The following is a 12,179-nucleotide window of genomic DNA, read 5'->3' on the forward strand; positions in this document are numbered from 1 at the left end:
TTTCCGAGCAAGGCACGTGGTTTCGGTCGCTTGTCCCTTATTAAAGTCCATAGGAGCTGTGTGGGGGTCTGGAACACGTGGCCCCATGTCTCCCTGAGGAAATGGGGTGCTAGTACTAGATTTTGTGGCCAGGACAACACATAGCAAGGTGTCTTATTTCAGACTGGGCCCCGGGAGTCCTGATGTTGGTGAGTTCCTAGATTACTCACCCCCCTGAGACCTTGCTGTCGAGGATGTATGTAACGGGAGCACACAAAAGAGCTGAGTGGGGAGTGGGCAGAGCACTTCTCTGGTGTCTTAGAGTTTCTGGGCCCTTCTTGGGAGGGAGACAGAGGCCCCGTCCAAACAGATTCAGGGACAGTCAAGACTGGCAGGAGCCAAGTCATCTTACACATAAGAAAGGTGTAGGTGGGGATTTTCCAGCTTCACTCTTACAAAGGGGAAGAAAAACCCAATGACACAACTTAAATAAAACAAGTATTTGCTTTCTCTTTATCATCTGAGACAAGAATCAGTCACCTTGAATAGCATGTATCCATACTTCGAGAGGAAGAAAGAAACGATCTAAAATGGTTATTCACACATATTCTCAAAGAAAAGTACTATGAAGCGACCTTAGCTGAGAATGCCTATATTATAAACGCCAGGTATATGTAGAATTTCAGATTTCTCCTTTCCCATCTTTGTTTTTCTTTCCCTCTGGCAAAGCCTATGTGTTGGGCTCACCATCTGCCAGTTACGCCCCCACAGGGCTTGTTCTTGTGTGTGGGTGAGGGGTCCTCTGGCTTTCTGCCCTGCCGCCCCTCACACAGGGTGCTCCCTTTAGGAGAGGTTTGCATGCCTGCTCAGTCGTGTCCGACTTTTTGTGACCCCATGGACTGTAGCCCTCCAGGTTTCTCTGTCTGTGGGGTTTCCCCAGCAAGAATACTGGAGTGGGTTGCCATTTCCTCCTCTGAGGGATGTTCCTGACCCAGGGATCAAACTCGCGTCTCCTGCATTGGCAGGCAGATTCATTACCACTGAGCCACCTGGGAAGCCCATGGAAGAGATTTAGGAGTCCCAGATATTCCAAACAAGGCCTCCTGGTGAAAACAGCAAGCCAGTTTAGCTGATTACCTTCATTTCTATCTTGGGAGATGAGGATATGGCTTCCTCTCTTCTCTGCTCGGGAGACTCCTCCCAGGTCATCTGTCCATCCAGCCATGGCCACTCTCACCTCGTTGCAAGTGAGTTCCGGGGCTTGCACACAACAGCACGTCCGAGCCCACCCAAGGTGAGATGCCCCCTAGGCCTTTGCGGCTGTATCGCCATGACTTTCTTTCAAGTTATCTAGATTTCAGCAGAATTAAACCACAAGCTGCTCCCTTGTACTTCCGCCTCCACTTGGGGTCTCAAACCATTCCTTCTGCGGGGACCTCCTTGACCTCCTTTCCCAAAATCAACTGTAGGGCAAATAAATATCAACTCTCTCAAGAAACCACTTTGCTAGCCTTCGATTTCCTTTCTAAGAATGTCCGCTGGGTTTCATCTGTGCTCTTAGCCCAACTTGCTTTCTGTCTCCTGGTTTTGAGTTTATCCCCCAAGACTCTCCCTGGTGGCTCAGAAGGTAAAGAATCCACCTGCAGTGCCGTAGACCCAGGTTCAATTCCTGGGTCAGGAAGATCCACTGGAGAAGGGAATGGCTACCCATTCCAGTATTCTTGCCTGGAGAATCCCAATTCTCCCTGGACAGAAAAACCTGGCTGGCTACAGTCCATGGGGTCACAAAGGGTCGGATGCAACTGAGCAACTAACACTTTCACTTTTTTTTTTTCCCGAAGACTGAACTGTGACTCTATGAACTCCAGGTGTGCACGAAGTCATAGCTTCATACACTCAACACACTGTTGACTGGGGGGAAAAAAAGCACAATGTGAGAGTCATGGGTTAAGTTTTATTTGGGGCAAAATGAAGACTACAGCCCAGGAGATAGCCTCTGAGAGAGCTCAGAGCTGGGGGGAGGTCTGTATGTATGTGCTTTTGGTGGAGGGGTTATGTGCAGTCGAGCACACATTTCTGTAGAAGGTTGCTGCTAGTTGCCAGGAGCAGTTGTCTCCATTGCTGATTTTAGTTCTTTTCTAGACATGAGGAGATGCAAGAATTGGGCTCATAAAACCTTCTCCTGAAAAATCTGCTCTTCCAGTTTCCCCCAGGGCACAGAGTGCCTCATTCCTGACCAATGCCCTGAGCTCCTTCGGGGTGTGTTGAAGGTCAGCGACTGCCGGGGTTTGTGACCTTGTAGAGGCAGATGCCAAGTGACAATTTTTCATCTGCTGCTGCTAAGTCACTTCAGTCGTGTCTGACTCTGTGCGACACCATAGACGGCAGCCCACCAGGCTCCCCTTTCCCTGGGATTCTCCAGGCAAGAACACTGGAGTGGGTTGCCATTTCCTTCTCCAATGCATGAAAGTGAAAAGTGAAAGTGAAGTCGCTCAGTCGTGTCCGACTGTTAGTGACCCCATGGTGTGCAGCCTACCAGGCTCCTCCGTCCATGGGATTCTCCAGGCAAGAGTACTGGAATGGGGTGCCATGGCCTTCTCCAATTTTTCGGTGAACAGATAGGCAAGAATGCTGGGTTGTGCCCCGTTGTACAAAAGGCCCCTTGAAATGGGGTGACAGGGAAGGCCTTTTTGAAGCGGTGACAATAAATTTTTCGTCTATGACACATTTATTGTCACCGCTTCAAAAAGGCCTTCCCTGTCACCCCATTTCAAGGGGCCTTTTGTACAACGGGGCACAACCCAGCATTCTTGCCTATCTGTTCACCTGTCAGCTGTCTGTCTGTCTATCTCTCTCCCTAGCCCGTGATTCCAGGAAGATGGGGGCTCCCTCTGTCGTGTTCACTCTGTGGCAAGCACAATGCCTGGCCCAGGACAGGCGCACCCTGGTTGTTGGATGGATATGTCCACCGAGAAATCAATGAATGAATGAACTGTATGTGCGTGGTGTTGGGTTTGCACTGGGCTTTTCAAGAGCAAGCTGGTGGAGAGCCCTGGGCTTCCAGGAGAGACATGGGTCTGCAGTCCCAGGACGTGCTGGGTTAGTATTAGGGCTGCTTGCCCTAGGAGCACCCCTCCTGGCCACCCAGGGGTAAGGGGCATGTTCTGCTACCGGGAGATGTGGTGATTTTCTGCAAATGGCACTGTGAGCGGCTCATGGTTCAAACGTCTTGAGCGACACTCCTCACACAATCAGGAGGCCTGTCCTTGAGGGCCTCAGGAGCTTCAAGGAAAAGCGGTGCCTCATACAGTGCAGGAAGACTCCATGCGTTTAGGGCAAAGTAAGGTAAATAGCAATGACATCTTCACAGGTTATGTTTCACTGTACTTCAGCACCCCCACCCAAACGCTATGGAGGAATCCAGGGATGCGTGAGATCTAAAGAGAAGGAGACACTGTATTCCAAAGGCCACTTGGCCAGTGGTGAGAGCTCCTTTCTGTACTTGCAGAGCTGTGTTTGCAAGGTTTGCCTCCCATCAAGATCTCAATTAGGGGCAAGGACTTCTCCCAGGGTGAAGAGTGTTCAGCATGTGTAAAAATACCCTTATGTCCGTTGCACGAATGTCTTCCCATATGCGAAATGAATTTAAGAGAAAAAGATCAAATTAAAGAGGGATTACACTGATCTCCTTTAAGAATTTTCAACTCATATTGTGCATTCTGTAATTTTTTTTTTCTTTTTGGTGTGTGAGCTCTAACCAAAAACAGGCCTGCCCTGAGTACTGGGATCCACATGCCCATTAGGCTAGGAATTCATTGCACACAGCAAGCAGTCTACCAACAGTCAATGTGCCCCCATATGCCCTTCCCTACTGAGAGGCGACAACCCCCAGTTGTTTATGCGGCCCTTTGTGCGTTCCTTTCTCTCACTGTTCACACGTGTTAAGACTCCGCAAAGTTCAATACGTTCTACCTTGGACTCTCTTCTGAGAGTGCTTCCTACACGTCTGCACGCCATTCTGGGAAACTAACTGTGAGGAGCCATCCCACCTGGGGTTGTGGAGGCTGATCTCAGGTCCCCATGACACCTGCACGCATTCTCCAGGGTTAAGACTAGTGTTAAGACTAATAGTGAGATGCCTAGGATGTCTTTAATGGTGTAGTAGGGTCGGAGAAGGCAATGGCACCCCACTCCAGTACTCTTGCCTGGAAAATCCCATGGGTGGAGGAGCCTGGTGGGCTGCAGTGCATGGGGTTGCTAAGAGTTGGACGCGACTGAGTGACTTCACTTTCACTTTTCACTTTCATGCATTGGAGAAGGAAATGGCAACCCACTCCAGTGTTCTTGCCTGGAGAATCCCAGGGAAAGGGGAGCCTGGTGGGCTGCTGTCTATGGGGTCGCACAGAGTCGGACATGACTGAAGTGACTTAGCAGCAGCAGCAGCAGAGGTGGAATGGGATTTTGTCTGCATCTGATGTGAGGTTTCTCCAACAAGGCCAGTCCTTGGCGGCCTCTACTGAAAACACATGCATTGTTCCTAGGACCCAATTGTCTGGGTTTTCTCCAGTCTTAAGAAAGAATTGCTGGACTACCCTGGTGGTTCAGTGGTTAAGAATCCACCTACGGGAGGTTTAAGAGGGAGGGGACATGTGTATACCTACAGCTGATTCCTGGTGTTGTATGGCAGAAACCAATACTACACTGCAAAGCAATTATCCTCCAATTAAAAAAAATTTTTAAATATATATAACATTAAAAAGAAAAAGAAAAGAATCTGTCTGCCAATGCAGGGGACATGAGTTCGATGTCCCGGTCCAGGTTGATCGATGGATCTGGTTCAGGTTCGATGTCCTCCCCTGGTCCAGGAAGATCCCACATGCCGCAGGGCAACTAAACCCAGGGGCCACAACTACTGAAGCTCACATGCCCAGAGCCCGTGCTCTACAGCAGGAGGAGCCGCCGCAATGAGAAGCCCGTGCAACGAAAAGTAGACCCTGCTCTCCAGGACTAGAGAAAGCCCGCTTGCCGCAACGAAGACCCAGCTCAGCCCAAAACTAAATTTAATTAAAAAAAGATTAAATTGCGAATCAACTATACGCCAATAAACAATTAAGAAAGAAAAGAATTGCTATTACGAAGACGGAATTCAGATACTGTAGGCGAGGTGCTGGTGAGGAGGTGGTACCAGGTCTGGAACCCGGAGATCTGACCGTGTGTTGCTGGAAGGGATCGGCCGTGATTGACGAGGGAGCAGACGCAGGAATCGAGACACAGGAAAGAAAGAGCTGGGGTTGGAGTTGATGGAAGGGAGATGAAGGAGGACAGTTGGAGAAGCTGGGACAGGTGGGGTAGCTTAGGCTTCACTCAGAAAGGAATGAGGCGCTGTCTGATGTGGGACCAGGAGGGTGGGATCAAATGGGTGGTACATGGGGCTGTTAAACTGGCTGGAGGAAGCCGAGTGCACACTGACTTTTGCAATAATCCCAATAAGAGGTACTAAGGGCCTGTACTAGCCCCATGAGGCTGGAAACGTGGAGGGTAACACAGGAGAGATTGGGATGCTGGTCAGGCCTGAGAGTTGCCTAATGAAACCATTCAGTTCAGTTCAGTCACTCAGTCGTGTCTGACTCTTTGTGACCCCATGAACCACAGCATGCCAGGCCTCCCTGCCCATCACCAACTCCCAGAGTCCACACAAACCCATGTCCATCGAGTCGGTGATGCCATCCAACCATCTCACCCTCTGTCGTCTCCTTTTCCTCCTGCCCTCAATCTTTCCCAGCATCAGGGTCTTTTCCAATGAGTCAGCTCTTCGCATCAGGTGGCCAGAGTATTGGAGTTTCAGCTAACAGGTATAAAATGCTGTGTATACGCAGCTTCCCCCCTCACAATTGGCCTTAGTTGCAGAAGTGCAGGGCAGTGCTTAGTAGCTCATCTGGGTTCGACCCTTTGCAACCATTTGGACTGTAGTATGCCAGGCTTCTCTGTCCATGGGATTTTTTCAGGCAAGTATACTGGAGTGGGTTGCCATTTCCTCCTCCAGGGGATCTTCTTGACCCAGGGATCAAAACTGAGCCTCTGTGTCTTCTTCATTGCAGGCAGATTCTTTACCAAAGACAACCCAGATCTGAAAAAAGTAAAAGACACGAGAAGCATAGTTTATATAAAAAACATTGGCCTTCATGGACCATAAAAAGAAAAAAATCCACCTTTCCCTGTATAATCAAAAAGTGGGCGGGTGGGGGAAAGGCAAGAAAGTTTCTTTCTGCCCCCTGGTGGCTTTTGGAAAACTTAACGGAAAGGGCAGAAAGAGGAAAGACTGTTCCACTTTAGGTTCAGCGTCAACTGTGCAAACAGCACTCTAAGCAAGAACAAAGACGTTCCAGACATTCAGACATTTCAGACCTTCCCCAGCACTGCTCACTTTCTGCCTGAGTCTGGCGAGTCGAGGTGGGGCCTTGGCCAGCATCCTCTCTGCTAAGCGTGAGCAGGTGCTTCTCCCACCTCCTCACGGGATGGGAGATTCGGCCACTGAGATGCTGACCCGCTTCCACTGGGGCGCTCGCAGCAGTTGCTGGAACGTGACCTGCGAGCAGAGGGCTTCTGACAAAGCCCAGGAAACAGCTCGGCTGGCCTCCGTGTCAAATTGTGCTGGCCCAGGGGTTGGGTTCACAGCTCCACACACAACAGAAGCCGCTTTTAATTAGGCTGGAGAAAACTGCCATTAATATAGAGATACTTTTGCGGGGGGGAGGCGTGGTAAAACCTAACAAATCTATTTCTGGGTCTCATCTCACTTTCCCCCACCTAGGCAGCACGCTGCAGTCCTATGCAACATCACCACTTTTCCATTCTCAAAAAAACGTGCTTTTGCTTTCCCAACCTCGTTGATGATGCTTGTCGGCTCACTGTGGCTCTTTGATAAGCCGATTGGAAGAGGGAGTGCCTCCTCCCGAATTTGCCTTCATGCAGAGGGATAATGCAGAGGAGGGGGAAAAAAGCAGGAGCCCGTGGGGGTGAGATGAAAACAACCCCGGTCATTATCAGCTAGGCTGTAACTGGATATGGCAGCCCGCTGTGCGGAGGGGATCGGCGGAGACCACGCAACGCTGCTGGCCTTCCAGATACCCTGTTGTTTAGTTTTGTCTCCACCAGAACAAACAAAAGTGTGCGTAATTGTCCCAGGCCTCAAAACCCACTTTATTCTCCCATTATACCGAGGAAGTCCTGAATAGTGGCCCCACCGGAGTGAGGTTCTCTTCGTGGGTTCCCGTGAATAACTGTTTACAATTATTTCTCCACATTCTATTGGAGAAAGGCGGCCATTAGGAAGTTTTTATCCTCTGAACATTAAGAGTATCTTTTGAGCAGACGCTGCAAGTGGATTCTAATTCCACAGTCCTGAAGACCTGTTCTCAATATCATGAATTTGGCAGATGACTGTAATTTATCTGGCAATAGAGCCTTTTCATTGCTTTAAAACAATTTTGAATGGAAATGTCTAAAATAGATTCTACATTTTCCTGTATTAGAGTATGTTGCTGTTGTTATTTTAGGTGCGAAGTTGTGTCTGACTCTTTTGCAACCCCATAGGCTGCAGCCTGCCAGGCTCCTCTGTCCATGGGACTTCCCAGGCAGGAATACTGGAGTGGGTTGCCATTTCCTTCTCCAGGGGGATCTTTCTGACCCAGGGTTCAAACCTCTGTCTCCTGCATTGGCAGGTGGATTCTTTGCCACTGAGCCACCAGGAAGCCCATATTAGAGTATAATGAATGACTTTTAACTGTTTCCTTGACAACTCAGCTCTGCCATCACCAAAGTCAACAATGACTGGCCTGAAACTATGTGCGCTCAGGGACTGCTGAGATGCTTAGGGTTCTCTGCCTTGGATTAGTAGGATTTACTCTTTTTATAAAACAAAAACATTTTGTTAAAATCTTATTTCTATGACCTTTCTTTTTGGTGACGTCTGCTTTGGCAAGGTACGATGGGCAGAACAGCGGAGCAGCACACTCAGTCTTCTCCATGGCCCCAGCGCACCCGCCTGATGACAAAGATGAGCTCTGCTGACCTCAGGGCTTTGCCCAAGGTCACGAAATGAGTTAAAGTGATCTCGGAAGCTGAAACTGCTTGCCTGTAGAGTCCAGGTTCCCCCGCACGTTTTTTTTTTTTTTTTTTTTAACCTATTAAGGCTTATAAAATGATCCAGTTGCTAGTGGAATATGGTCAGAAGGTTGCTCTAGGCCTGACGTCAACAACTCCCCACCCTGGTCCATCTTCCTTCCCCGTGTCCGGATGCCCTGTCCGTGGGGCCAGTGCTGGATACCCGCTGCACCTTCAGCACCATCGTGTGCCCCTTCTATTCACTTGTCATTTCCAGATGGTGCTATCCTTTCACTGTGACACCCCAAATTTCTCCTTATGCCACAATCACTGTGACACCCCAAATTTCTCCTCCTTATGCCACATGGTCTGAGTGGCTTTCCCCGTGAGTAAGGCATGAGCCCATTTTAGCTGCTAACAGGCAAGCCTGCTTCTTTTTTTTCTCCTTACTCTTTGATTCTCCACGTATGATCCAGATGGAGAAGTGGCTAGATGAGCAACCAGCAGATAAGCAAGACCCACGACCATCACTCATTGATGAGGCTGACATGTAACAGTTTCCGTAGCTTAATGCAGTAAAGGCTAATAGAGACTTGGTACAATAAGCTCAAACTGTTCTCCAGATTTCTTCTCTAGACTTGGTTTCTTTATTTCCAGACTTTCCCAACGGAATCTTTGGTGATGTTAGCAGAAATATTAACAAACTCGAGCGTGGCCACCAGCTGTTGTAGGCGCAGCTTGGCCGTGCCCGGATGTCTCCTTGGCCTTCTTAATAAATTAGGGGATGGAATAGTATTCAGTGAGTCACAAGATGGATCTCAAGAATAGGCAGAAAACCAGGGAGACTAGAGACAGTATTTCTTCATTTCTGTAGAAATCGTCACTCACACTGTGTGGAGCTTCCAGGGGCCACTGACCAATCTCGAAGGCTCCTCTGACCTCCCTCCCCACCAGCTCTGCTCAGTTTTGGTGAAGTGAGTCCAAATTAACTTATCTGTATCTAAGTAACATCCCTCTAGTGAAATTCTGTAAGGTCTCCAGGTTGAGAACACTGACACACAGTTTTGGCTAGAAATAGGCTGTACTAGGGGGAAAAAATGGTAATTAAATTACCCTTAAAAATACAATAATAAAGGAATAAAAAATTCTTTAAAAAGCAGAGCTATAAATCAATCTAATCTGTCTTCTGAGTCCACTTACTCATGTGAGGTAACCACCAGCTGTAGATTAAACAGTACAAGAGAGATGAAAGGAGCATTTGTTTTTCCCACTTTTCTTTTGTCAGTCACTGCATTTTTTTTTTGGTAGACTGCTTTTGGGAGATGCATTTAGATCATTTTATTACTATAGATTCTGATAAGTTTATAAATTTTTTCTATTTGATCAAAATTAACATGTAACCAAAACAACTAGAAAGACGCAAAAAATGGAAATAATAAATAGCAGAGATCGTGTACATTTCTAAATTAATCTTCCATTCAAATTGTTCTTTAAAGAGACACTATCTCTGTACTTTATTGTTGTTCAGTGGTGTTTGGCTCCTTGGGACCCCCAAGAACTGCAGCATGCCAGGCTTCCCTGTCTCTCAACATTTCCCAGAGTCTGCTCAAACTCATGTCCATTGAGTCAATGATGCCATCCAACCATCTCATCCTCTGTTGTCCTCTTCTCCTCCCGCCTTCAATCTTTCCCAGCATCAGGGTCTTTTCCAATGAGTTGGCTCTTTGCATCGGGTGGCCAAAGTACTGAGGCTTCAGCTTCAGCATCAGTCCTTCCAGTGAACATTCAGGGTTGATTTCCTTTAGGAAATCCCTGCACATAGTTTATCTTTAAATCATAAGGACATGGTAGTTACCTTAGGAAACTGACCCAGCCCCAGGGTAGTGAGATACCACAAATTCATACATATTCACAAATGTGCTTTAGTCAAAGATGGGACAGATTGCACAGTGGAAATAAGAGAAACTAGGAATGTCAAAATAAGTTGCCCCAAATGGTTTACTGTAGTCATTCCATGGTGTTTTGGCATATAGACACTTTAAACAACTATCAAATCATAACAGTTTAAAAAAATCACCTCCCAGCAGTGCCATTCAACAGAACTTGCTTCACTGAAGAAGTAGGCTGTGTCTGTACTGCCCAACGTGGCAGCTCCTGTGGGTTGAATTGTGACTCCCCCTCACCCAAAAAGTGTACTCCAGTCCTCACTCCAGGTGACCCAAACTTATTTGGAATTAGGATCTTTTGCAGATATATTAAGGGCTTCCCTGGTGGCTCAGAGTAAAGAATGCCCCTGCAATGCAGGAGACCCAGGTTCAACCCCTGGGTTGGGAAGATCCCCTGGAGAAGGGAATGGCTACCCACTCTAGTATTCGTGCCTGGAGAATCCCATGGACAGAGGAGCCTGGGGGGCTACAGTCCATACGGTTGCAGAGTTGGACACGACTGAGCAACTAACACACACACACAAGATGGGGTCATACTGGATTGAGGTGGACCCTAAATCTGACTGGAATTCTAAGAGATGAGAAGACACAGAGAAACATACATACAGGGAAGATGGCCATGTGAACCCAAAGGCAGAAACTGGGACGCGGCTGCCAGCCAAACACACACAGGACTGCCAGAATGGGCAAAGGAAGGTTCACCTGGATCCATTAGAGGGAGCATGGTCCTGCTGATACCTTGATTCAGGACTTCTACCCTCCAAAACCATGAAAAAATAAATTCTTGTTTTAAGATAGCCAGGTTGTGGTGACCTGTTACAGTGCCCCAGGAAACTAACAGAAGAACCAGGGCCATGTGTGGCTACTGGGCATTTGAGATGTGGTTGGTGAGGCTGAGGAACGAAATTTTTATTAATTAAATAGACACCATATGACTAGAGACTATTATCGGACAGAGCAGTTTTATCAGTCAGATGACTTTTACAAATCTTATGTATCCAAATCCTTTATCAAATTGATTCTTTGAAAACTGAGAATAAATCATACTATTACCAGCACACCTTAGTTAAGCAGATACTTTGTGTATATACATATACACACACATACATAATCTTTGCTTTAGTCAATAAAATAACATCAATAAAGATCAGCTTCCAAATTACAAACTGGTCATCTCTCTGTATTTTAAAATGAGCTGGAACACTGCATAGAACTGTCCACATACAACTGAGCTAAGAGTCTTAAGCTCTGAATCCCCCAACCTAAAATGCTGTTTTTCTTGTTTCACGATCAAAAAGCTCCATTAGTTGAGAGATGCTATTCAGACTCACTGAATACTGAATTAACAAAGTGATGAATTGGACTTCATGAAGTATTCATGAGTTCTAATTTAATGCTAATTAAAAAAAAAAAAAGGCCTGTGTTCAATGATTTTAAGACCCTGGCACAGACTGACAAAAGCACGAAAAATTAAGGTTCAGGGGAAAGCATGATCCAAAACCCCAGTGTTGAATTACGGACTTTGGGAGTCCAACATTTATACCTTTCTGGAATAAGTGCTCTAGCATGCAACATAAAAATTATTTTTTGCATACTGAGTTCAAATCTAACAATGAAAGAAACAAGATATCTGTGCTAGTCGCTAACCGTCGCTTTATGCATGCCAGATGAGTGAAGAATCTCTCTCTTCCCCCAATGTGGCTGAAATATTTACTTTTGAGTGCCATATTGACAGGTAATTAACTACTGAAAATCACAAATGCCATGTAACATTAAGATTTGCTCTGCTAGGTTTTTTTTTTTAAAGAAAAACATTTCTATTTGGAATACTTTCTTCATATTGCAGGTGAAAAGATGTAGTGAGAAAACCAAGCTATACAAACCTGCAAGCTACTTTGAAGGTCTAAAACAATAAAAGTTTGGCATGCAAATAATACTCAGCAACTTTAATTCCTGGTTTAATTGCATTAGTTAATTTGAAAATATTTTCTGGATAGGACTGGATTGAAGACATGAACTTAACCACCAAATAGACATTCTCTGATGGTAAAGAATCTGCCTGCAATGCGGAAGAACTAGGTTTGATCCCCGGGTTGGGAACATCTCCTGGAGAAGGGAATGACAACCCACTCCAATATCTTGTCTGGAGAA

At 46.7% G+C, this 12,179-nt stretch overlaps 1 long non-coding RNA gene across 1 annotated transcript; it reads right to left on the reverse strand.

Moving 5' to 3' along the window:
• Nucleotides 1-5,022: 5,022 nt before the first annotated feature.
• Nucleotides 5,023-7,648, reverse strand: LOC147344448 (uncharacterized). Its single transcript, XR_015155410.1, has 2 exons — nt 6,404-7,648; nt 5,023-6,106 (listed from the first exon to the last, which is right to left on the reverse strand). It is a non-coding gene; the product is annotated as an uncharacterized LOC147344448 (long non-coding RNA).
• Nucleotides 7,649-12,179: the final 4,531 nt, after the last annotated feature.

The sequence above is a fragment of the Bos grunniens genome, chromosome 26 (genome assembly GCF_055505025.1).
Source record: "Bos grunniens cultivar Pamir isolate PY7600 chromosome 26, Bosgru_T2T1.0, whole genome shotgun sequence".
Lineage (NCBI taxonomy): Eukaryota > Metazoa > Chordata > Mammalia > Artiodactyla > Bovidae > Bos > Bos grunniens.